This window comes from Rousettus aegyptiacus, unplaced genomic scaffold, assembly GCF_014176215.1.
Source record: "Rousettus aegyptiacus isolate mRouAeg1 unplaced genomic scaffold, mRouAeg1.p scaffold_m13_p_7, whole genome shotgun sequence".
Lineage (NCBI taxonomy): Eukaryota > Metazoa > Chordata > Mammalia > Chiroptera > Pteropodidae > Rousettus > Rousettus aegyptiacus.
In genome coordinates, this window is record NW_023416310.1 from 101,413,415 (window position 1) to 101,440,632 (window position 27,218).

The following is a 27,218-nucleotide window of genomic DNA, read 5'->3' on the forward strand; positions in this document are numbered from 1 at the left end:
AACCTAAAAGAAACAAATGAACAAGACAAACAAACAGAGACTCATGGGCATGGACTATAGACTAGTGAGTACCAGAAGGTAGTGGGTGGAGGAAGAGGGAGGATGTAGATGGGGTAAAGGAGGGTCAAATACAGGGGGTTAGGGTGAGGGTGAAGTGGGTAAAGGGGATCAAATATATGGTAGTTGAAGGAAGCTGGACTTTGGGTGGTAAACAACAATAGAATATACAGATGTCAAATTATAATGTACACCTGAAAATTACATAATTATATTAACCAATGTTACCCCAATGAACTTAATTAAAAAAATTTTTTAATGAAGTCCAATGTATCTATTTTTTTTCCTTCATTGCCTGCACTCTTGGTGTCACATGTAAGAAATCATTGCCAAATCCAATCGCATGAAACTTTTTCCTTATCTTTTCTTCAAAGAGTTCTATAATTTAAGGCTTAAGTTTTTGTCTCTGATCTATTTTGAGTCGATATTTGTATACCGTGTAAGGGAAGGATCCGACTTCATTCCTTGGAATGTAGATGTCTAGTGTTCCCAATATTATTTGTTGAAGACTGTCCTTTCCACATTGAATAGTCTTGACAGCCTTGTCGAAAATCATTTGAACATACATATAAGAGTTTATTTCTGGGCTCTCTACTCTATTTCATTTGTCTACATGTCTGTCTTGAATGCCAGTACTACACTGTTTTGATTACTATTGCTTTGAAGTAAATTTTGAAATCAGGAGGTATGAGAGCCCCCAATTTTGTTCTTTTTCAAGATTGTTTTGGCTATCCGGGGTCCCTTGAGATTCCACATGAACTTTAGGACAGATGTTTCTATATCTGAAAAAAACATTGTTGGGATTTTGATAGTGATTGTATTGACCTTTGTGACTTCAAGGAGGAACTGAGCCAGTTTGAGTGTCCCAAGGTGACCAGGAACCAGTAGTGCAGTAAGGGTGAATGGTGGTCTGAGCAGAGGGGAAGGCACAGACTTGGCAAATCAAAGAGTGAGAGACAGAGGCTCCCTTTCTTTAGAATACTGAAAGCTTTGGTTCTTCCCAGGCCTCCATTGGAGGCAGGTCCCCATGGGCAGAAGTGTACCCATCTGTATAATGAGCATTAAATGCCTAAGCCACTAAGAATGCTCCTCCAAAATCAAACACCTCCTACTTCCCCTCATTTAGATTCTTTAGCTCTTCCAAGTCTCTTGTTGATTTGTTAGGACCTGATTTTCCCTATCCTGGCTCTTGGGAACATCAGCACTATTTTTGATGTGGCTGGGAGTCTGTCTCGCTCCTACCCCTAGACAAGTCATCCCTCCAGTCTAGCCAGCTATCCCTCTTAGGAGGAGTATGTTTCCTCAAGACTGAAAGGAATAGGAATGGGTAGTTCCAGGCCCTCAGGGAGAGGATGGCTGGGCAAAATCACTTGGTGAAGATTATAGAGATGTTCTCCTCATCCTGGTATGTCTCACAAGCAGACCCAGATCTCAGTAAGTGAGGTCCACCTGCCACAGTAAAAGCAAAGGTGAGCACAGGCAGCCTTGTTGTGCAGTCCAGACTCTTGGGAGATGACTCACCAGGCCTTAAGCCAGACCTCTGGCTCTGCCTCAGAAAAACTTCTGCACTCAGTCCAGCAATGCAGACAGATTGAAGGACAAATGAGCAGAACCCCTCATGAGGCTCAATCCCTGGTTCTGAGCTGTGACATTTACCTACCCTCCCTGTCTGGCTATGGAGACATAGAGGAGCTTTTACTGCCCTAACTTTAGGTGGTATGTCTGGGGCTTCTGGAAACTCATCCTGCCTGGGGAGCTAGAGACCTAATCCCAGCTCTGAAAGAGTAGCCTGTGGTCTCTGGCACAGCCTGAATTTCTATCCCAAGGTTCACATATACGTGATTAGGTGTCAGAAAATAAGATCCTTGAGCCAAACAGGAGCCTTTATCCAAGCTGTTTTTAAACCATCCCAAACTTTAGCAGGCTGACTTGAGTCATGTAAGATACAGAAGTAAAATAGCAAGTAGATAACATTCTTCCTATTTCAGAGATTAAACAATAAAGGCCTCGAAAATTATATTAGTGCTGAGAAGGATCTCATCCAATTGAGCGTTTTGTTTTACCAAATGAAATCTATCCAGCTGTCCATCTGTTTGTTTGTCCATCCATCCATCCATCCATCCATCCATCCATCCATCCATCCACCCATTCACCCATTCATCCATTCAGTGCCTGCTCCTGGACAGGTCTCTTGCTAGGCGCCAGCAATACAGCAGTGAGTAAGAGAAGCAGAAACTCTCTTTCATGTAAGTCACAATCTTCTGGGGAAGGCAAATGGAAGTAAACAAACAAATAAATAAATAAGACCCCTAGTGAAGGGGGATAAAGTCATGGAACACAGGTCTACGGGAATGTTTAACTAAAAACTCTGACCTGAACCAGGAAGTCAGTGAGGTCTGCCCTGAGAAAGCAGAGACCTGAAGGATGAGCTAAACAGAGAAAAAAGGTAAGAGTATTTCAGGCAGAGGGAACAGCATGTGCAAAGGCCTGGGAGCTGGGGAGATTGGGAGGACAGGCCCAGAGAGGAAAGGTCACCTGGGGAGCTGGAGACCAGACTGAGGCTTTAAGATTCCTAATTATATTCTTTCACCATATCCCATAGCCCAACACCCCTAAGCATTATGGCCTCACACAGCACCTCTGGCCCCTCCTGGGGTCAATCACTGCACCCCCAGGTGTCCAGGAGAGCCCAAAGACAAACCACAGAGTGCAGGATATTAGAATTATGCAAAGAAAATATAGGGTGTGTCCAACTTTGTTGAAGCTCCTTCAGACCCCTGTGGCTGAGTTAATACTAGAGTTAATACCTCTGGCTTGAGTTAATACTAGAAATCAAAGTTGAGTGCTGAGTAGAAAAGGTTTACTGCCACAGAGAAAAACTACTCCAGCAGAGGCTAGGCTCAGGGTTGGGTCAGGGAGAGAAATGGGGTTGGTCATGAACTATCTCTGTTCTGTATTTAAAAAGCAAAGTTTCTGAGTGTTCCTGAGTGACTGGGGATATCAGGTTTAGAGGTCCGGTCAGCACTGGACTGGCTGGAGGTGGTCAGCTGTGTACCTAGAGTGTCTGCTTCAGCATATGGTGTCTAGCAGCTTCTATGTGTATGACATGACCGAATCAAGGTCTGGGTGTCCAATCAGGTCTAATACTGATGTCAGCAGGCTAGATGGCCAGATTAGGGCTTATTATTTGCCACTGGCCTTCAGTTCTTTGGTTATGAAACAATGTGGGGTGCCCCAGACCACCACGCCCTGAGTCCAACCAGTTAATAGTTGTTTGCTAAATGCAACCATTGGTCTAGAATCTATATCCTTAACACCTAAGGCAGGGTCCCCTTCCTCTCCCTCATCCCCACATGCTGTGTTGAATTCCACCTCTTTTCATATTCCATTGTCTACCCTAGTCTAGGCCACCATTATTTTCACCCAAAGTCATTCACTTCCTCCAGGCTTATCATCTCTAGGTCATGGTCTATGTGGCAACCAGAGTCATCTATCTAAAATGTCACTTCTTTCCTTAAAACCCTTCCTTGGCTACCCTTGGCCATTGGGACAAAGCCCTGGGGTTTACACACCCAGCCAGCTGACCCCTCCAACCACGGCCCTGCATGACCTCCTCACATACTAACCTCAGCCACAGTGAATTTCAGTTTCTCCAGAGTCATGCTCCCTCTCACTTTCAGGCCTTTGCCCATGATGTTCCCTCGGCAAGGAATGCTGCTCTCACCTTCACCTGTCGGCTACTGCTTCTTTTTTTTTTTAAATTTTATTTATTATTAGTATTTATGCCTATAGTACTTGGTCTTCCTAGGTGGTCTCCCATCCAAGTACTAACCAGGCCCGACCCTGCTTAGCCTCCGGGATCAAACATCAGGGTTATTCAGGGTGGTGTGGCCGTAGACTATGGACTGCGGCTCTGATGGGGCACAAACTCAGGAACTTCTGCATGTAAGGTAGACATACTAACCGCTACACTATGGAACCATGTCCTCTTCCTTATTTTTCAAGCGTCAGTTTAGATGCCAATACCTTAGAGCCTTCCCCAGTGTCCCTAAGTTCTGGTTAGGTGTTCCCAGTTTAGTGCACCCCAATTCCAGTCCCTTCTCCCTATTTCAATATTTATTTAAATTGGAGAGTGGGAGGCAGATGAGGTTTCCAGGTTATTTGGAAAAGACATCTGCCCCCTGCTCTTCAAACTGCCTAGAAACACGGGCTGGAATCCCCGGAGAAGGAAATGCCAGCATATCCCTGTTCTTTGCCCTCGAAATGCCAGCATAGATCCTATTCTAAGGAAAACAGGGCCCATTTGGTCCCTAGGATAGATTCTTCTCTTGGACCATTGTAAGGAGAATCACCTAGGAGGTAGAGGGTCTCCAGGCTGCCCAGCCAGAACACTGGGACAGGCAAAAGCCCAGGCTGGAGAAAGAATGACCAGGATTCAAACCTCACCTCTCTCCATCCAACTGAGTGACCATGTCATTAAATTAAGGTTGCCAATTTCTGGTTCAGCTCAGCCTGGGCTTGTAGTGCAGGTTGTGCTAAGCCAAGAGGATTCTCCAGGGGCCTAGATGCTTTTTGAACTTGCATTTCTGGCTCTTCGGTGAATAGAATGAATAGTCCCATGCAAACTAGAAATGCCTCCACGGGGTTCTGTTCTTTAAAAGAAATCAAGGGTCCCACAGACTGAGGATTTTCTTTCAAAGTCAACCCAAGACACCACTCTCTGAAAATTTTTATCAACTCTGCTTGTCCCAAGTCCTACCCTGCCACCACCCTGTCAAGTGGTTATGGCAGGTCCCCAAGGGCACCTCTCATGCTAGGTAAATGGGTACCCATATGCATGGCTGATTGTTAACCAGAGTGAGTTCTAAGGAAGGAGAATTGGGATGACACATATTCTTTTTACTGTGTACACTTCTGTAATGTGGGAATGTTTTTACAAGCATGTATGACTCTTGTAATTAGAGGTGCAAATCTAGTAAAAAGCTCCATCCCTTAGGCCATAGGTTCAGAGGGCAGAGGGTGACAAGGAAGACTTACTAAGAGTGAGACAGTACTGCAGCTGGACCTGGTTAGAAGGGCGCATGGCAGTGACAAGGGAGCATTTATATCAAGTAAAGACAAGACCAAGGACCCAAGGATGGGAGAGATTTGCAGGCAGAGGATAAAATGGATGAAGGAGTGTAAGGAAGCCTGGTGAGAGGTGAGTTAAAATCATAGTGGTTAGAGCCTTGAAAGCCAGAACAAGGAGTTTGTAATTAAGAGAATTAATTATGAAGCCAGAGGGACATGACCCAAGCTAGGTCTTGGGGTTGGAGGTGGCAAAGATGAAAGAGGCCAGAGCTGCCAGGAGAGTATTTGCACATCCCAATGAGAGAATAATAATCAAGGAAAAGGGGTCCCTGGATGAATGAGCTTGCCGGCCAGGACACTGATACTGAGGGCAGGGCCTCCTCTCTACCTGCACCACAAATTCTCCTATAGCCTTGCTAGTGCACTGGTAGCTCTGTGCCTGAGGTTCCCGGTCCACTTGAAGCTGGAGATAGGGTGACATCCCAGCATGCCTTTGGTTCAGTCCTACCTGCCCATTTTGATCCAGAGAGGAAGTGGTGCCCACCGGACCTCATGTCATGGGGCCTTTGTTTCTTTCTGTCTTCATAGAACCACTCCAGAGCTGCTCTTTTGTTTTGGGTCACTTGGTGATTCATTTGCAAATCACATTTTCCTGGGTCCTGAAGGAAAAGCAAGCTTGTATACCACAAAAAGAATGACTAGGGTGTGCTAGTATGAGCCAGATGCTGCTACTTATACTGTAGTGCCAGCTATAAGAGGCAGGGTGGGTGCTTTGGCAATACTGGGGGTTCCCATGGGCTCTGGAGCACACCATGGATCTGGAGGTACTGGGTCTGACAGCAGGGAGGGGAGGCCAGAAGTGCCCCACCTGATATACCTTCTAGCTCTGCAAGGAACAATCATGCCTAAGGGACCTACAGGAAGGACTGGGTCTAGGGCAGGTTGGTTATCCCCTTCCTAACTACATGGGTCTTTCACGATCATGACCAGATACTAAAGACACAAAGACAAAAGGAAACCAAATAAACTGTACAGTGAGGGAGCATCTTCTTCCCTCTCTGACTCCTCTGAGTTGCTTAGTGGAGAGATTAAGGCCATACTCTACCCCAAGCAGGCCCCAAAACTTCAGAGTACTGTAAACCCACCAGGCAAACAAAATCCCTTCCTCTACCGCAGGTGGTCTCACAGCTCAGAACTCCGGGGCTTGCTGTTCCCTCTGCCAGGATGCCCTTCCTCCCCTGGCCCCACCACTGGCTGAGGAACTCCCATCCCTTTTGCAAGTATCACTTCTTCTGTGAAGCTTTCCTTTACCACTCTGCTAGCGCACTCTCCCCTCCATTATTTCTGTACCTTGTACTTAACCCATCGCTGCATATTGCACCCTCAGCTGTTGCGCTTTAATTATTTGTCTGGGGTGATGTCATATACCTTACTCTTCTCTGTCCCCAGGGAGTAGCCTAGTATCTGCCTCATTGAGCAGGTGCTCACCGAGCATTGGGGCAGAATCACGGAGCAGAGTTCCAGATTTCCTAAGCCAGTTTTGGGGTACTGCAGGATACTTTGCCCCTCCTCACCACCCCCTTAGCCATATCTGGAGGTATCTCTCATGAAAGAGTCCTCAAAACAGGAGTATGTGGCGGTCTCCCAAGTTCTTGGCCTGGGGACTGAGGTCAAGGCAGAGTGGGGAACTTTGCTGATCCCTCACTGCTCTGGAAATTGAGCCTTGTGCAGCAGCAATGTGGTGATGAATGACAACCCACTTGCAATAAAGAGCATGGGCTGTGGCCCAAGTGACTGAGCATGTTGCCTGCCCAAGGTGTCCTGACAACCTCATCTGGACATGACCAGGTGGATACTCAGGACCCAGTACATCATCTAGCTTGGGCCATGGGCAGGGTGTGTAAGACCAGCCAGGCAGGTAGGAGACCCCCAGCCACCCTCCATGAAGCAAGTACCTCTGAGTACTCAGTCTACCGTCTTCCACGTTCATGATAAGGATCCATGTCCAGGCAGGCTGTGGCAGCAAAGAGAAGGCCAGTGCCTGCCACAAGGCCTTGGCTCCCTCCCCAGGCTTCCTGCTTCAGACTTTGCATTCCTCTAGGATGACAGTGCTCCTTGTCCCTGGCCACTTTGCCAAGCCAGAGCCCTGCCCTCCTACCAGGGCAGCTTTTCTGTGGACTTCTCAAGCCTTAGAATTCTCTGACTGGCTTACGGCTCATCTACTCAGCCAGGCTCCAATGCCCAACACCACCCTCCTTATCTCCTCACCCTAGCTTGAGTCAGCACCCAGCTGGCTGCTCAAACCTTGGCTCTGGTCCTCCAGAGGTCTCTGGGCAAATCTGCAGCTCAGCTCTAAACACTTCCGTATTTGGTCTCTTTGGTTCATTGATCAGGAATCATATGATCTTTTAAAAACACAGCTGGTAGAGTTTCCTATCTGTGCTTCTGTATTTGGATCAGTAAATTGGGCTACCTAGAGTTTATTTAAACCTGCAGGTCTGGGTGCAGAATGAAGCTGTCCTCATGATGCCTCCTGAATTTTCTCATTTTTTGGGTCATCTTAATTCTTGAGACCAAACTAGGCCTGTTTTTAAAGCTCATTTTCTCTTTACACTGAGATTCACTAATTACAGGGTAAAGCACTAATCTGTACTCCTCCCCCATCCCTGTACCACACCACACACACACACACACACACACACACACACACACACACACACACACACAATTATTTCTCAGACAAAATGAGTCATAACTCCTTAGTCAGGTCAGTAACCTAAGGTAGTAAAATTCTCTATGTTCCCCTCCCCAATCCTTTGAAATATACACAGGTACATTGCAGATGTGGCAGAGACTGCCAGCTGTCCCACAGTATCTGGTCTAACTGAACACATCACCATCCAAAATGATTACTAAATTTCCCAGCCTTCTTTCCAGCTATGTGACTAAGTTCTGATCAATGAGGTATAAGAAAGATGGTGCATTCAACTCCTGGAGAGTATCCTTAAAGGGAAAAAGCATGCCCTTCCTCCTTTCTTCTTTCTTCATGCTAGCAAAAACGCTTCTGTGATGTGATACCTGGAGTTAGAGCGGCTATCTTGGAATATGAGGATGAAGCCACACTGTGAGGATGGCAGACGCAGTAGCCCAGCTTCGGAGATGGCCTCCGGTGATTCTCAACTTCTGGTATTCATGTTCTCCCATATTAAATAAGGCTGACCTGTGCAACCAATAGGGTATTGCAGATATGACGGCGCGACTTCTGAGATTACAACATAAAAAATATTGTAGCTTCTGCCTTACTCTCTTTTAGATCACTTGCTCTAGGTTAGTGGAAGTCAGCTGCCATGTTGTAAGCACACTCAAGCGATGCCATGGAGGATTACAGGTGGTGAGGAACTGAGGCTTCTTGCCAACAACCAGATCCAACTTGCCAGCAGTATTATAGTTGCAGTCAAGCCTTCGGATCACCACAGATCCATGTGACACCCTGACTGCAACCTCATGAGAGAACCTGAGCCAGAACCACCTAGTTTAGTTACTCTGAATTCCTGACACACAAGAAGTATGAGATAATAAATGTTTTAAGCCACTGAGTTTTGAAATAATTTGCTACACAAAAGAGAAGAGTAGCAAAATAGGAGCCTTGGCCCTCTGAAACTGTGGAGGTCCGTAACAACTCTTCGTACCTTCCTCAGAATGTTTTTTTGAAAAAGAGAAATAAAGTTCTTATTTTAACAACTATTATTTTACATTTTGTGTCACTCCTACTCCCATCCCTGATTTGGCACCCACCATTCGTTCAGAAATTCTTCTAAGACTCACCAGCTGGAAGTGCTTTGGGAGGCCATCTCAGTCATTTCTCCTGCCAATGGCACGTTAGGGCCTAGATCTTCCTAAGATGATGGGCAGTTTATATATAGGAATTTATAATAGGAATTTCATAATGAGAACCACAGGCTAAGGATCAGGAAACTCTGGTTCCAAACCCTCCTGAGGGATCTCATGTAACAGTTTGGTGACTTTACCTGACACAGAAATATTATCTTCATATGAGTTTCCCTGGGATTTCCATGAGCCTCAAACAATTTGTAAGTGTTTTAGAGAGAGCCAAACAGCTCTACAAACTAAAGATAGCTCTCTTGCTGTGGGTCTGGTTGTCTTTGGATGGAGTTAGCCTACATCAACATTTACAGGTGTCCCTTTCATGGACTAGCTTTCAGGTGTGCACCCCATGTGGCCTACTGAGCAGATCCTTAGCAGCGATGAGATGCCCTGCTCAGTTCTATTCCGCCATGGCAGCTAAGAGAACTGAGAGATGACAGTCCTGTTAGTTGATTCTTTATATTAAAGTGCTCCTTCCCAGTGCCCTGGTTGCAAGACAACGGCTGGCACTCTGAGGCTTCCTCTCCAACCATGTCCTGCTTCATCACCGACTATGACATCTGGGCAGCCTAGCCAGCTAACATAATTCCTGACTTCCAGCATCACAATTCCTAGACCTGCTGAATGTTCCTCACTTTCTCCCACTTGGCTCTTCCCACATTAGGAGACCGCCACTCTCTGAAACCGTAGCCTCCAAAATTGTACCAGAGGCCTTGACTGACTTCCTGCTTTCTAGATTTTTCCAGTCCTCTCTCCACTACTGCTTTTGGACTTTAACAAAGACCTTCTGTCCCTAGAGGCCTCAATTGTTTCCTCAGCCTAGCCCATCTGAATCAGCTGAACAATCATCCATTTTTATAAACCCTATATTAGTTCAGGTAATGCTAGATGCTACAACAAATTCCAAAATGTGTACTGGCTCAGACAACATAGTTGATTTGTTGCTCACAAAAAACCCAACGGGAGTTCCTGATCAGTGGTATTTCTCCTCCAAGTGATAATTCAGGGACCAGGATCCTTCCACCTTGTGGCTTTGCCATCTCAAACATGTGGTTTCCAAGGGGGCATCAAACTGGAAGAAGGGGAAAGGAAGGGTGCAGAGGCACGTCTGTTTCTTAACCATCTTGGGCTGGAGATGACACATGTCGTCTCTGATCGACATTCCATTAGCAAGAACGAGTAACCTGTCTCCTCTCAGATGTAACAGGTGTGGAGGGAGGGGCTGTACTGGGAGATGTAGTCTCTGATGGAAAGCCCCTTCTCAGCCTCAACTCTATTCTTGGGAAGGGCTGAGGGCAGGGGTGACAATATTTTTTTTTTTTTTGGTGAACTGTTAACTCTTTTTGGTACACACCATTCCCTTCCTTTTGCCACACCTTCCTAACAAGACCACAGCCCAGGCACTCCAGGCCAACCTGCCTTCCTGGCTTCTATATCCTGAGAAAAAGCCAAGGTAGACAGATTAGTGCCAATACAGATTTATGACCACCAAAGCCAGCAGGGCGCTATACTCTTAGGCTTAGTTCAGATTCTGTATTTCCTATAACAAGGGTTCTAATCATCCACTCCTTGCCCTTAGCCCCTCTCTTACCCTCATTCTCAGCAAGTAAGAAGTTTAGGGCCAAAGGTCATGATATTCATCAGCCCACTTCTTCCCCTTCTCTCTCCTCCCCCTCCACACTCATACAAACTTGTCCACACCCACATTCACTCCAACTTCTTCTCCCCAGCTTCACAACCCAAAGAGCTCCCTAGATTTCAGCCCTGCACATCCACCTGCCCGCCAGATGCTTCCACCTGGGTGCCCATAGGTCTTTCATACTCATCATGTCTCTAACTGAACTCACCATTGTCTAGCCGAGCCCCCTCCCCCAAGCCCGCTTTTCCTCCTGTGCTTTTTTTCTCCTATGATGGTGACACCCCAATCACATTGTCATCCATGATGAAATCCTGAGGGTCATCATTGTTTCATTTCTCAAGTTAAATCCTGGTCAAAAAATTTCTTGAATCAGTTCCCTCCACCCCTTTCCTAAAAGCAAATTTTCATTTTTTGCTTGGATGCCTGCAACTCCCTCCTAATGAGTCTTTATGCCTCTAGTCTATTCCCCTCCAAGCTGTTCTCCATGGGCATCCAGAGTGACTGTTTCTCAGTACAAATCTGACTCACTTTCTTAAGTGAAGTATGAACTTCCCTCTGAGGCCACCAAGACCCCACGTGACTGGTCCCACTGTCCCTGACACTCTAGCAACACCAGACATTCCTCTGTACATACCCTGTGGATCCTTGATGCCCCACCAGGATCACTGGTAGGTGACCCTTCTTGGTGCTGCAGGCTTATCCTTAGTTTAATTCTGTCTGTGTTTATCACATTCCTTCAGTAAAGTTCTTTTTCTATGCCTGCCCCCCAGCACCACAAGGGCAGGAACTAGCTCTCTTTATCTCAGTATCTCAGTGCCTGGGACAGTGCTTAGCATACAGGAGGTGCTCAACACATGTTCAGTGAATGAATGAAGATGGTGAAAAGGTATCCATTGAAGGTAGGAAAATCTTGATTTATATATACTTGCCTTACACTGAATGAATATTTCCTTCTCAAGAAAGCCAAAGTATATATATATTTATCTATGAAATCTGATCCTTTGCCTGAGGGCCTCCTCATCAATTAATAATGACTGGCCATTTGCATAAAACCTCTTCTTCCAAAGCACTTTGCAAGGTGGTGTGGGGGGGAGGGGCAGAGCTCTCCTGTTCTGCCAGAGCTGTGGGCTCAGAATTTACCATGTGACTGGCCTTGGCAGCTGACTCACACCCTCTCCCTGGATCCCTACACAGGTCCTAGGAGGCAATACAGAAAGGAGTATTGTCTCCCATTTTTAAGATGAGGAAACCTGTTTGCAGGAGATGAGTTGATCATCAAAAGGTGCAGAGTGGGTCTGGTATTTGTTCTTTTCTGCTATATCATAGACCATTCTGTTCCTGACCCCTGGGGCTGACATAAAGCCTCATGAAGCCAACATGGACCCTGGGCTCTGTGGGAAACTACCTCAGACCAGGAGGGTTGAGACGCTACCCCAGACCCTTAGAGCATAATACTGTATGTCTTGCATGTCAGCTATTCTCTCAGGTGGGGAATTATTGGAACAGACAACCACCCAAGCTGACTGAGGCATAAAGAAGGACTCTGATGAAATCCAAATGCATGAAGCCATTCCAGAACCTGGAAGCTCATTAGGCAGCCACTTTGTCCTTTGCGCAGGACCACAGGTCTTTATCTCTGCATTGCTAATCTTTTCCTCTTTTCACGAAACCGTATTGAATGTATATTACAAGGCCCAACTTGACCACCAGCCTTGAGTTGGCCTAATTCACAACCCTAGGGCCCACCACCATAGACGCAGAGTGTCAGAGGCTTGGGAATACCTAGCTGGCTCAACCTAGACCATGGTTGGTTCTCCCAGGTTAGGCTTGAGCTCCAGACCAATACCTGGAACACTGGCAATGGGGTTGGGTCAGTCGGTATGAACAGGGCAGCAGGGATTGTGGCAGGGAAATCCTAAGAAAGATGGTAGTAGGGACCAATTACAAGTGTAGGGAAAACTGAGAAAGATGTTGAAATTTTGTGGGTGTCCTATATCACCAACTTACCTACAGAGGTTATCCTCTGCCTTTTGTTGACATTTCTCAACTCTAAAGATGGAACTTAAGTTACAAAATCTCAATAGTAATGCAAGTAATTCTTGTTCACAGAAATGCAAATTGTGGAATACAAATGACTATTGCCATGTGGAGATCCATCAGTTTTGCATCCATTTCTAAAACCCATTTCAGCATTCCTTATCTGACTATCCTGTGTGATCCTTTGACTTATCCTTTGAGTCGATTGTAATATTTTAGTAGTTCTCAATTTTAAAATTAACGTATTAAATCTTTGACACCTTAATTTTACATCTTAGGAGAGGCATGATTATGTACTCTTTTAAAACTTATCACTAAATATAGACAAAGCCTGTATGATCACATACTCATTTTAGAAACATTACTGATACAGAGAAAAAATTTTAGAAGAATACACAAAAAACTGTTAGTGGCTATTTATGGGTGAAAAGCAAAGGAGGAGGCACTTACTTTTCATTTTTTTATTTTTTTGTATGATACAAGAATTTCAATGGAAGTTGTCCAAGCAAAAATTTAAGGGTCATTTGTTTTCTTTTTAAATATTACATATATATATATATATATATATTTTATATTTATTTTTAAATATTTTATATATATATGAAATATATATATATATTTTTACATATATATGTAAAAATAGTATTCATTTTAAGCTGTACATATGGTTGTTTGGACTTTCCTGATTATATATTATATTTTAAAATAAAATAAAATAAATTTTGTAAATTTTATGGGCCCAGCACACTTTTGCTGTGCTAAATTTTGTAAATTTTAAAGGAAAAAATAAACCAAAAGTAAAACTACATATCGGTCTATTGCTCCAAGTCAGCCATGGGCTGCAGGAGGTGGTTATGACATGCTGCCTGCCTGCAGGGAATAGGATAAGGTTTGGGCGCACCCATCGGCCATGGTTCCAGACACTCACCACACCTGCTCTGTGTCAGGAGCTGCTCAGGTGAGGAGCCTTCTCCACTGTTCAACACCAGCTGCCTCTCCACTCTCCAGACCACTGGCAGCCCAACTCAGGGAACACTGATGGAAGATGACACCAGAATGGGAATCCCTTCTTCCTGGCCTCCTCCCCTTAACAACCTGAAAGGCATCCTGCCCTCCCTGGCTTGTCGGTGAAAGGGGAGAATCACTGCCAAACCACTGCTTGTACAATAGTGCGCTTCTGAGAAGGGTACACAAAATTTTCATCAACTCGATTGTCTTCCTCCTGACTTATTTAATGGTCCTGATATGCTCAGCCTTCAAGCTCATGGGTGGCTCACCTACTAGTAATGACTCCCAATACTTTATATATTCTTCTGTCTTCTTTAGCCAACCTATAAACTAGTATTTAAGTACATGAAGATAGAACCCTCCTTCTAGGAATTCTTCCATCAACTGCGTTTGGATATTTGTCTCTGCTGTTTTCTTAGTGTGTGTATGTGGTGGGGGAGGCAACACCAATAGGCAGTGGGACTGTCTCTTGGCCCCAGGAACCTCTCCTGCAGGACCTTTAGCACGAGTATGTGCAGTTCCTTGTACTTGGCACATCTGCAGGTAATGCTTCACTAATGAACTGTAAATTAGGAGGACCAAGGAAGAAGGAAAAGCATGAGCCCAGGGCTTCCTCTCACTTGCTGCACACTTTCAGCTAGCCTGCCAAGGGCCAGCCCCTCTCACACTGACCCAATAAGCACAGAGCCGCGGCCACTCTGAATCCTGGGGCTGGTGCTCCAGGTTCTCTAGAATACCTTCCCACATAGCATATCACTTCTTACAGACTGCTTTGGGGAGGGTGAGCCTTATTCTTAGTGCCACTTCTTGGGGAATGTTCGAGCTCAGACAGCAATGTTGTCTGATCACATTGCTCCCTCGCCATTGCTTCCAGCACTAAGTCCAAGCTCTGTGGCATGGCCTTCAAGTCCCTTGCTTCCCAATCTGGCCCCAGCTATATCTCTAGCACCATCTCTCTACACCATGTACCATGCTGTTTAACCACTCATTCACCCCATGCATACTAGAGTCCAACTTGTGCATTGAAGGCTGTTTTCCAAGCCCTCACAGCTGCTCCAAATGCCTCATTTCCATGGCAGCTTCTCTTGTATTAACTGGTGTCATCAGAATTGCATTACTACAGATGCAGATATAGGCATGCCAGTGCCCGTTGTAATGCAGGGCCTTACTCTGGGTCTCACGCCATTCCTGTGGCTGCACCTGGGTGAAAAGCACACAGATCACTTTCCAGAATGGCTCTCTCCACAGGAGCAGCTGCAGAGTCCTCCCATCTCCTGAAAGCTCACTGCCATGGAGCAGAGGCAGTTGTATTAGGATACATCACAGCATCTCGCTGCCAAAGTGACAGCTACAATTATGTTTTGGCCGACAGCTGGAGATGAGAGAATATGCAAACAGCCAAGACCTCATGAGCCTCCATGAATCAGCAGTTTGTGTTACATGTCTAGCTGGTAGGTGAGGTGAGCCTACCCTGCCAGTCGTCCAGTCTTCCCTTGGTGGGCAGCCTGCTGGTTACAGACCTCACGTTAGCACTTGGGACCCTCAGGTGAAGTCCTACTCTTCTACCCTTAGGCCACCCCAGGTGTCAGATCTGCAGAAGAGCAGGCTGGTCACGCCTAGGCAAGGACCAACTCTTGATTGCCAGGCAAGGGCAGGGAAAGGAAAAGCAAAGGGCCAACTCTTGATTGCCAGGCAAGGGCAGGGAAAGGAAAAGCAAAGGGCCAAGCAGTCCAGCAGGGAAGCCCATTATGCTGGACAGCCTGGAGGGGGTGTGCTCGTGATGGACAGAGGGTCTTTATAGAGGCCCCAGGACACCACCTGAGGAGCCTCAGGGCCATAGCTATGAGAAATGGAATGACGTCAGCATAGGGACCAAGACACCGCAGCAGAGGCAGCAGTTTCCACTGACTGAGGCTTCCATGTGCCAGGCACTATGTTGACTGCTTTATATCTGTTCCTTCTTTTCATCTTCATCATACTCAGTGAGGTAGATTCTGTTATTATCCCCATTCTATTGGTGAGGAAACTGAGTCTCAGAGAGGAATTGTGAGGAATGGAAGCTGTGTAGCTGGCAAGTGTGAAGACAGACTCTGGGCCCAGACAATCTAGCTGCAGAGCTTGGTTGGTTTATGCCTCATGATCTTGGTTTGGCCCTTTTGGTAGGTTGAGTTAGGACCTCCAAGTAGACTTTGGCTTGGAAGTCAAGATGTTGCCAAAAAATAAAAATAAACAACAGCTTCAGGTGACAGGTCCTGTGCCATGGAATTGGGGGGCAAAACCTAAAAGCTACCAGGATTTCCTCCTCATTGTACATGTTTGCATGTTCAATAGAACTAGCGTCATCAGGAAGCTGCTCTGTGGCCAGCGCTGTCCCTGGACACAGAGGGCAGGAGCAGGAATTGTCCTCTCTCTTTGACTCGCAGGCCATCCAAGTCCCCAGCACCCGAAGGTGGCCTCCTGAGCCCAGGGCTTGCCTCTTACTCAGCTTGGACCTGGGTTCTAGCCAGGGCCTCTGGGAGGGGAGGACTTAGACTCTTGGGATTCTCCGAGGAGTGCTGCAGCCCTTTTCAGGCCCCTTGTTGGAGCAGAATTTGCTGGAAATGCATGTGGACGAGGAGGCAGCAGGCCTGCAACTCTGTTCCACATGCTTCCAAAGTGGGATTGTGAAAGGCCGGTGGGACTGAGGTGCGGGTGTGTTTGTATTTCAAGTGGCTGCTGCCCATGAATCACCAGTTTCATTTTGTGCTCTCAGCTCTGTGAAGGCATCATTTCCACCCAGCCTCACATGGAGCTGGCGGCCAGAGCCTCTTAGTGTGGCTATAAATAGCAGATCATCAACTCACCTCCTCTGAGCTCATCAGAGGCTCTCGGTTTACTGTGTCTTCCTGCTGCCTGCACGTCACTCACTTAGATTTCCCAGGTGAGTCCTGTCTAAGACCCAGCACAAGCCCTGGGGGCTGCAGGGTTTAGGTCCCCAGAGATGTTTAGGGTGACAACAAGGGCAGTGGCAGATTTTTAAAGGGCTCGACATTTAAGACATTATCATTATAATTTCAGGCTTCTAAGCTCCTCTCCAATTAAACGCAGCAGCAAGGGACTGTCATTTCTCTAATAGTCCTAGAAATAAAAGGCAAAGGACTCACCAAGCACACACCCAGAGAAAGCCACCCAGAGCAGGTAGCAACAAATGAAAGGTTTCTTGCCTTCCTGTGGACTTGTCTCCTAACACTGAATGAAATACTTTATGGCTCGCTGGCTTCAGAAGTGAGATCGCATTTTTTAGTATTACTCACAGCTACCATTTACAGAGTGCTCCCTGCATGCCAGGCTCTGTGCCCAGCCTTTGCATGCTGCATCTCATTAAGTCATCACAACAGCCATATTGAGTTAATGCTAGTGCCATTAGCTTTCTGTAGGTGAGGAGGCTATGGTTCTCTGCCTCACATGGACAGGACAATCAGATCCAGAGCTCAGTCTCTGAACCACCATACTTTCTGCTCCTACAGAAGAGAGCTGTATGTGTGTCCACGTATATCCACGCATGTCTCCATGTGTGTATGCAACCAGAGGGGTCTGAACTGTAGTCTCTTTTTCCAAGCTCCATGCACTCCATGAACTCCATGACTGTATGTAGGAGCCAGATGCTCACAGAGTCATTTTCCCTAAAGTCCCCTGGCATTCTGAATATCCTTTGTCACCATCTTCTCTTAATCTGATCTCCTTCCAGTTCTCCTGCAGAGAGGGGACCAGAGTTCATTGGCTCTCCAGGCCCAGCTCAATGGTCTCCTCATGCCTCCTTCCCACAGGTCCCACAGGTCAAAACAGGCAGAGGTCAGGTGGGACTCCCCCATTGCCCCTGGAAGCCTCTCTCCAATCTATTTCTTCCTCTATCTCCCAGAGTCACAATCCCGTTTTTGAGGTCTGGTCCCCTTTATTGGCTTGTCACAATAGCCTTCCAGCTTAGTGCTACACCGGGGGAATGTTTTAAGAACACAGATTCTTGATCCCAGATCAGAGGCCAGGGTCTGGATTTTTAGAAAGCTCCCCCAGTGATCTTGGTAGCTGGGGTTAAGAACCACTTTGTCTAACTGGCCTCCTAGATTCCAGCCTCTCCCTGCTCTAAACCCTCTCACTCACAGCTTTCAGCTTTATTTTCTTGATACACAGTTTAACTCAAGTCACTCTCCTGCTCAAGATCCTTGGGTGGTTCCCCATTCCCTACAGGAAAGAGCAAATTCCCTAGTGGGGCATTCAAAGCCCTCTCCATCCTGATCCACTCACTCTCCTGCTAACCCTTGTCCTACCCCACAGAGTCACCTTTTCCTGTGACAGCCTTCTGGCCCTGCTCTCTTTCCTTAGCTTGTCTGGACTTCAGCTGTCATCTAGACACAGAGAAGCACATAGAAACAGCAGTGATCTTTCTCTAAGACTTTCAGCCTTTCAATAGGAGGAATGAGGAATTATTGCTAAAATGCCCCCTCTTAATTCAAAAGCCACGTGTGCAGCTGTAAATGAAGAGGGTTTTGTGTGGCTTGAAGATGAAAGGAGATCTGCCAGCAGATACAACACAATAGCAGTAATGTGTAAACACAGGATGGGGGTGTGGGGGAGCTCATGATTAATTCAGAGGAGATGGTATTTCGGCATTTTCCTTGCTTTTATTCAACCCCAGAAGACAGAGCAGGTTTGGTAAGCACCGGGGCCACGTTTCAAAGTGACTCTCTGGTTCTTAGACATAAGCAGAGAAACATATTCGGGTCTTGATCAAAAGGTCAAGAGTGTTTTACTAATATGATTAAATAATGTGTGTGTTTGGACTTTGTTCTTCTTCCCATAAAGAAATATGTACCCCCATAATAAAATAACATGTGACTGTGTTGACTGACAGCATGAGTTATTTCAGAATGGGGCCTAGAAATTGTTCCCTTCTAGTGCTTTGGAGTGAAAATGGACCTCCAAAGAACTTTTGGTTAAATGTGGCAGAAGAGCCTCTCATGAATCTCTGTCTGCTCCCTCCCAATACCCTACCACAAACAATAAAGCAGTAAAAAGAGTTACCAATCCACAAGGTCTGTGAGAATAGGAGATAGCAGCAGACAAAGATGTCAGCACATTTTGGAAGGTGGGAAGCAGAGGAAGGAGCGGTGAATCACACGGCAGTGTGGGAGAGGTTGAAGGCCTGATGCTTACAGAGGGGTTCCTGGTGAGAAGGTGGGAAGCAGGACAAGCTGCAGGGAGAGGGAGGGCAGAGCTGCAAACGGGAGGACCGGTGGAACCTGTGTAAGAGCGCAGTCCCAGTGGCCAGTGGAATCGCCACACTTGGCCCACTCCTGCAGGAGACCCGAGGTGCTCGCTGGGGAATATGGATCAGCACATCAGGCACTGTGGAGGGGGCGTGTGAAGTACAGAACTGAAAATATGGGAAATAACTGGAAATCTAGATACTAAAAGGTAAAATCTCAGTTCCCTTTCCTCACCTTGCTTCTAGACAAACTGGCAGCCAGTCACACCTCTTAGTCTGAGGCTGGAAACTACAGAATCCCTTTCAGTAGAATTGAGAAGGCAAAGGGAAAGATGTACTGATACGGACATTTGGGACCCTCAGTGGAAGAGCCAGCTCATGACCAACCACCTCCTACAGGGAAGTCCACCATTAGACAAGCTCTACCCAAGCATGCTGACCAGTTAATCATCTCTTTAGCATCCAAGTTTTAAATATGATCAGAGAGCCAAGATTCCCAGACTTTTAAGGCAAGCTTCGGACATGAGGTACAGATATGTGGGTGAAGGGGAGGAAGAGGAGAAAAAATTGCATAAGTTCATGGAAGAGAAGAAAGCTTTTAAAATACTATAAAATCCTCAGGGAGGGAAAATAAGGTTTGCAACTCAAGGTTCATTATCATGAAATGTCAGAACATTAGGGATAAAGAAAAGACCCTAAAAGTTCCTAGGATGGAAAAAACAGGTCAATTCAAAGAATCAGGTATCAGAATGGCACCAGACTTCTCAGCGGAAGCACTGGAAACTGGAAGACAGTGGAGTAAAGCCTTCAGAATTCTGAGTGAGAATTATTTGTGGCTCAGAAATCTAAACTCAAACCATTAATGAAGAGAAATGGTAGAATAATAGATGCCTTCAGTCATGGGAGATCACAAATAACTTGCCTCTCATTCTCCTTTTCTCAGGAAACTCTCTACCCAAAAGAGACTAATCCAAGAATGAGGAAGACATGCCCAGGAGAAGGCAAAGGGATGCCCAGGATGGTGGGGGAGAAGCCCCTGGATGACAGCAGGGAAGGAGGCCCGAGGATGAGCGTTCTCTCTGAGCCAGAGAACAGAGGACTTTCAGGACAGAGATGGGCCAAATGGATTAGCCGACACAGCCGTTGGGTGGGAAATTATGCTGAGGGGCTATTACAGGGTTGTGAGAATTAATAGTAAGTTTATAAAAAAAAATAAGTACATAAAAAATATGAGGCAATTACTACCTACAGAAAACCCAAAACATACAAACTGTAAAAAAAATAAATGCAATACCAAAAAAAAAAATTTACATAGCCATAATAATGTAAACATACATCATTGATTTAACCAGACTGTAATAAACAATTTGGGAAGTTGAGGGAAAGAGGAGGATGCAGGTGCTGGTGGCCAAAGGAACAAACCCTCATCTTCCATAACTGCAAGAAAATTGATACTCTCAAAAACTGACAAATCAACAAAATAGCAGTATAAGCATATTATGTAGAAATATGGGAAGAAGGTTAAAAGAGGGAAAATCAGCAGAAAAGAATTTAACTGGGTACCTCTGGCGATCAGACTGGGGCTAGAACAGGGAACTGATGTTTTTTTACCACATGCCTTTTAGTACTATTTGACTTTTTAAATGTTGTGTTTGTATACATTATTTTCATTAAAATAAAATTTTTAAAAACAAAATAGAAAATATCTTAAATTGACAAAACAACAATTTTTTAGTGTTAGATAGTCATTAATTACAGCTCCGTAATTTGTTTCTGTCTGGTGACCTTCCTCTCCGTTTATTCATTTAGGTATTCCTTCATTTATTTTCTTTCAAAGTCTTAAATATTGATTGAAAAATATGGTAGGGTTGCCAGAGAAAATACATTTGGGATATACTTACACTAAACAATTATTCGTTATTTATCTGAAATTCAAATTTAACCAGATGTCTAGTATTTTATTTGCTAAATTTGGTACCTTAAAATGTGGGCTCTCTCGTCACTGTTCTCACAGGCTAGGACTGTGGCTAAAGAGATAATAGAATCAGAAAGTTCTTCGGCAATTAATATTCACAGTGTGGGAGATATGTATAGAAACTAATGAAACTTCGTGGTTCAATGCCAGCAGTGATTTGGTATCTACTCAAGATGTGTCTCGAGTGGTGCCAACCAGCTCCTGGCCATTCTCTGTGAGCTCAGAAGTACATTTTAAGGAGTGCAGGGCCTGTCCTGCAACTGGCAGCAGGGTCAAAGGCCTGGGACTTTTCCTTCCACCCGTCCCCAAAGGGCGCAGGAGCTGAGCCCAGGACTCCTGCAGGCCATCACCACACTTGGGCTGCATTTTCTCTCCTGAAAGAGGGCAGGGCAGGATGACAAGGGATGTCAATTTAGGTAAATTAAGGAGAGGGGTCACACCCATGTCATCATCTCTTCCTTTTATTGAAAAATTATCTCTTTAAGCTAATTTACATAGGTGCCTAATCTTGTCTACAATGTGCTTATCAAGAGTTTTACTTTCAAAGAAAGATTTTGTCAAACCATGTGGGGAAATGCACTACCACCACCAATTAATGGTAGGGATGTAACCATTTTTTCCCGATTTGTGCTGGGAAAACTTTTCTTTGGGGTTAACAGAATTAAGACTATGGACATCTTCCTGAAAGCTAAAAGCATCTCTGGAATTTATAAATATATAATTTGGAAGTACACATACATAAATGTATAAAGAGAAACAGCTAAAATTTAGATATTTAAAAAGAAGAATGAACACAAATATAAAGCATTTTTGTTGCTTTGCCATTAATCATTCTTTACGCCAGTGGATGTCGACAGCAGCCAGGCAGGCAACAGGTTTCAGAAATCCAATTGGCATTAAGATGATTAGCCAGCCACAGTCTTATTCTACAGAACTAGTGGGCAGAATAACAAAAGGTTTGCTTTGCTTAAACATTTTCAAGGCTTTCTAAAAACAAAGAGCTGTGGCTCTATCTATCTATCTGTCTATCCATCCATCCATCCATCCATCTATCATCTATCTATCTAAATTGTAAAATATTTAGTTATGTATCTGGTTTAATCATGAATTTATTGTAGATGTGAAATGACTGGGAGCTGAGTTCAATTTAAGGGGTATTTTGTATTTTTTCAGGCAGCTCTAATTGTTTAAAGTTCTATTTAAAGATGAAATCTGACTCTATACAGCTCTCACTCTTTGGCCCTATGCCTGCTTTGAAAAGCAAGAAATGAGCCATCTTCTACAAAACAGCCCTTCAAAGATCTGAAGACAGTCACAGAGCCTCTCCAACTGTGCCCTCTGCTCCTCTGTAACCTGGTCTCCCGTTCCCCTCCTCCATTCCTTCCTTGTAAGCACTTTAGTTCATCAATGCTGTGCTTAAAATAAGGCACTCAGACTGAACCTCTCCTCGTATGGCCTGAGGCGTACAAAATAGCAAAGAACTACAACTTTCTGTGATCTTGAATGCTGAACATCCATTCACTTAGGTAAAAGCAGCCAGCCACTTGACTGCTGTTATAAGAACATCAATTTGAAGATTTCTGGCAGAGAGAAGACTTGTCTAATTCAATTATTTTTTAAAAAAAAACTTAAGCTTATATTTACAGCAGATTAAAACATCCATGCATTTTGATACAGAAATACCATCTTATATGAATATAAATAATAGATTAACAGACAAACTTGCAAAACAGAAGCTAACCAGAATTTAGTCATTACTACCTTTACAGTAAGGAACTGGGTAACTTCCTGCAGTAGGAAGCCTTTGGGGAATATAATTTCCATTGCCTTGTGATGTTAATTTGAGGCAATTATCATAAGTAGACTAAAAAAGTTTTTCATGTTATTTGTCCTTGTGAGAGCCATGTGCTGTTGGTGAGTTAGGATACAGGAGCCCTTGGAAAGGAATATTCAGAATATAGACACCTCTTTAAAAGTCATAAATCTCAAGGTTTCAAAGCTTTTAATGTTTTCAAGACTTTGGCTGGAAAAATCTTCCTTTGTAGATGCTGGGAAGCCAGCTCGAAGAGCTCCAAGGGCTCTCTCCACTTGATGTTTTTAGTGCGCCTGAATTTTCAGCTTTTCCAAGGCAGAATGGGCAAGAATAAAACCACTGCTCCAGTCCATTTGGCTGTTCTGGAACAGCTTTGTTGTGTATGAAGGGAAAGTAGGTATTTTTTTCCCTTGCCACTTCTAGGACCACTCTGAATTTAGGTTACTTGCTGAGCTTGTATGTGGAGGGAAGGGAAGAAAAAAAACCCTGGGGGCCATGGTTCAGTGCTCTCATGTGACTGCCCACTAGGAGGCCTCCTTGAGCCACTTCCACCGGTGTTTTCACCGGTCCGACTGGCCCTTTTCAAGACCAAAATCAGAACAGAAGAGCTGAAAGTGCTGGAGGGTGAATAAGGGCTAGCTATTTTTCTAGCTCATGACTCTGTGCCAGGGCCTCTGAGCTGAAGGCTTTTACAGAGCTTCAGCCACAAAGTGGGGGGCTAAACAAAAAGAAGGAAGGTTTTGCTCAAGAGAGTCTGGAAATTAAAAAATCTGAGAACAGTGATTGCAGTCTTGCATGAGTCACTGGTTTTAAAGAGGAAGCCTGCGGCTGGTAGGTATGGAAACTTAAGCCCAAACTTTCTAGAAGGTACTTTGGCAAAATATAGTAATAGCTTTAAAAGTATTCATGCTTTTTGAACCAGGAATTCCACTGCTAGAAGTTTATCAGAAGGAAAATAAAATCTGGATGTCCATAGAAGTTTAGTTGAAAGGATAAGTCATAGTGGCATTGATTAAAATTTTTTTATTGTAATTTTAAAATAGGAAAATGTTCCATTTCAGAAGGAACACAGCAGTGGTTTAGTTTTGAATTGACCCACACTCAATAAGGACAACAGCAAGTCTGCCAACTACGTATTTAGTGAAACCAGGAGAAAGATGCAACCTCCAAAGTTTTGAGAAGAGATGCCAAAGGTAATAAAGCAGGAAATCTGTTGGAAAACCTAGTGTAAGGACGGGATGTCAACCCTCAGAGAGTTCAGAAAGCTCCTGCAAATCCCTTCCAGAAGGGGAAGACACCTCTCTGAAAGGGAACTATGAGAATAAGACATTAATTGAACAAAGCAAGACTGCTGGAGACAATGGGTAGTCTTGGAAAGCACTGGAAAAATGATAAAACGTTAAAAAGTGAGTACATTCTCTTAGAAAACAAAGGCCGTAAAGAAATCAGGGAATGAGAAATGGACAGAGAAGTTCTCAACGAAGCTCTGAAATCCAGAGAAGAGGTAATGTGGTGTGATCAAATTTAAGACCCACATACCCAATTGAGATTAATTATGAGCCTTTATTAGCCAGTGACTGACTCTCCCCACTAGAGAATCAGCCACGATCCTCTAGAAGGAATAGCTTAAAAATCCCCAAAACTCCCTCTAGCAAGCAAGCAGGTTTACAGAAGCAGAGGCTAACCATTAACATATCTTTGCGCAGGATAACTACACCCTTAGCATTAGCATATCTTTGCATAGAATATCTCCTAGAACTATACCCTGTTTAACATTAAACAATGGAAGCAGAAGTTAGCCATTTGAAAAATTTCCACCCTTAACAGTAACTTCTCACAGGGGCCATGTTTGAGATGTTATCATGACAAGAGAAACAACTCCCATGTGTTCACCCCTCCACCACTTCTTCAGGGCAACAATAACTACCACAAACAGTGGAACATCACTGGTAAGACACTCAAAGGAAGGAAAATATGGGTCAGGGATTCTATCCAGCCTAACCGATTTCAAAGATAGATGAACATCTTAAAACCTGTGAAAAATCAGAGAATATTATTATCATGAGCCTTTTCTGAAGAACCTACTAGAACCATGAAACAGCAGTCTCAGCACCACTGAGCAAGCCTGAGGAAATCCAGGTAAAAGGCCCTTCCTTGAGCATTGAATGTATTTAACTGTAGAAATAAGAGTAAACAGATATGAAGGTTAGGGTGAAGGATTAGAATGCAGATGTTACATGCCTTAATATTGCAGAAATTTCTCACTGCTAATAATAAGCTGAAGAACAGAGAGAGAGAAGATAAGAAAAAGAATGAATTAACTGATCACCTCAAATTAATTAATTCAAAAGACAGTATATAAAGTTTCCAAATCAATGTTCATAGCAGCATTATTTATGGTGGCCAGGACATGGAAGCAACCAAAGCGTCCTATGACTGGATAAAGAAGATGTGGTTCATATATACAATGGAATGTTACTCAGCCATAAGAAAAAATGAAATATTGCCATCTGCAACAACATGGATGGATCCTGAAATAATCATACTAAGTAAAATAAGTCATACAGAAAACACTGAAAACCATATGATTTCACTCATATGTGGGATATAAAACTAAAAGCAACAGAGACTCATGGACACAGACCGTGCATGAGCAGTTACCAGGGAAGAGGGGAGGAAAGAGGTAGATAGAGGTAAAAGGGGTCGAATATTAGATGATGAAAATAAATTTAACTTTGCATGGTGAACACGCATGTAATATATATATGACATATTGTATACTTGAAACTTATTTGATTTTATTAACCGATGTCACCCCAATAATTGTAATTAAAAAAATAATAAATACAATAAAATGTTTGAATCAAGAAAAAGCTTAAGCATGTGTAACATAAACATTAATATTGATAATTCTACTGACTGTGTGATGGAGGAGAAGCGAAGGGTAGAGTGTGAGATTACAAAATAATTTTACTGTTGCTCACAGTAGGTAACCAAAAGATAGTTCCCAAAGAGAGTGGACCAACAGTATTTTATAAATATAAATATCAAAACCACATTAAGAAAAAGGGCAAATACATGATGAAAACACAACATAAAATAAATAATAGATTTGAAACCAAGTATATCTATCATCTCAATAAGTATAAATAGGTTTAATTCATCTGTTTTTAAAATAGTTTTCAAAATAGATCACAAAGCCCAATCCAACTATAGGCTATATATGTATAAGACAAAATGATTTAGAAAGGTTAATAATGAAAGAACGGGCAAAGGAAGGCGTACCAGAAAAACATAAACATTAAAAATCTTAATATCCGACAACACAGAATTCAGAACAAAAGGTTTAAACAAGATAAAGAGAAGCGCTCTTTAATGCTAAAGGCTACAATTCGCCATGAAAATTTAAGTTATGAGTATATATGCATCAAGTAATATGGCAGGAACTTTCATATAATAGAAACTATAGAGATGCAAGGAGATTTAGACAAGACCCACTAATAAAAGAAGACTCTGATTCACTTTTACCAATCTAAAACAGACCAGTGGTCAAAATTAAATGAGGATCTAGGAGTCCAAACAAAATAATAAAAAAGGTAGATGTTCTGATATACATCATATATTGTGCCGTGAGATTAGAGAATATACTTTCTTTTCCAGTGCTCTGGAATATTCATATACACACAAAAACTTATATGTTAGGCCACAAACCAAACTTCATTAAATTCCCACTGTAAAAATAATATAGATAGCATTCTATAATAACGCAATAAACACTGACATTGATAACATATTCAGAAAACAAATAAAAAGTACCCTTCTTTTTGGATGTGTGTATGGGGTCTATATTAAATAACTCCATGATCAAAGAGAAAATACAAATTCAAAACTGCAGAATTTCTAGAAAACAATAATAATGAACATATTATATAGCAGGATCTATCAGTACAGTAGTACTCAAAGGAAAATCCATAGACATAAAGAAAGAAAAATAAATGAATTAAACAGCTGGCTCAAAAAACTAGAAAAATAATTTAAATATAAATTAAAAAAAAGAAAAAAGAAAATTAATAAAGATAAATATAGAAATTAGTAAGTTAATCTAGCAAATATTCAGTATAACATAAATAAATAGGCTTGTTCTTAGAAAAAAATCAATAAATTAGGTAAGTCACAAGCTAAGTTAATCATAATAAAAAGATGTACTAATATCCAAAATAATAAATTAAAAGTTAAAAATATTCATACAAAGATTAGAAGATAAAACACAAAATAAAACAAAACAGAAAAACCATAAGCAAATAACTTACACAATTTTATGCAGATAAATTTGAAAACTTGTAGGAAATATACAATTTCATCAGAAAAAGATAGAAAACTAAAATAGACAAATTTGCATATTTTTCAAAAAATTTGATTATGCATAAATATAACATAGATATGTTATATAAATTAAAATAACACTTTCAATAAATAAAATTTTTCTAAATAA

General features: G+C 43.3%; 1 long non-coding RNA gene across 1 annotated transcript in view; it reads right to left on the minus strand.

Moving 5' to 3' along the window:
* LOC107506805 overlaps nt 1-27,218 on the minus strand; it is a 66,628-nt gene that overhangs the window by 33,127 nt on the left and 6,283 nt on the right. The window lies entirely within an intron of this gene.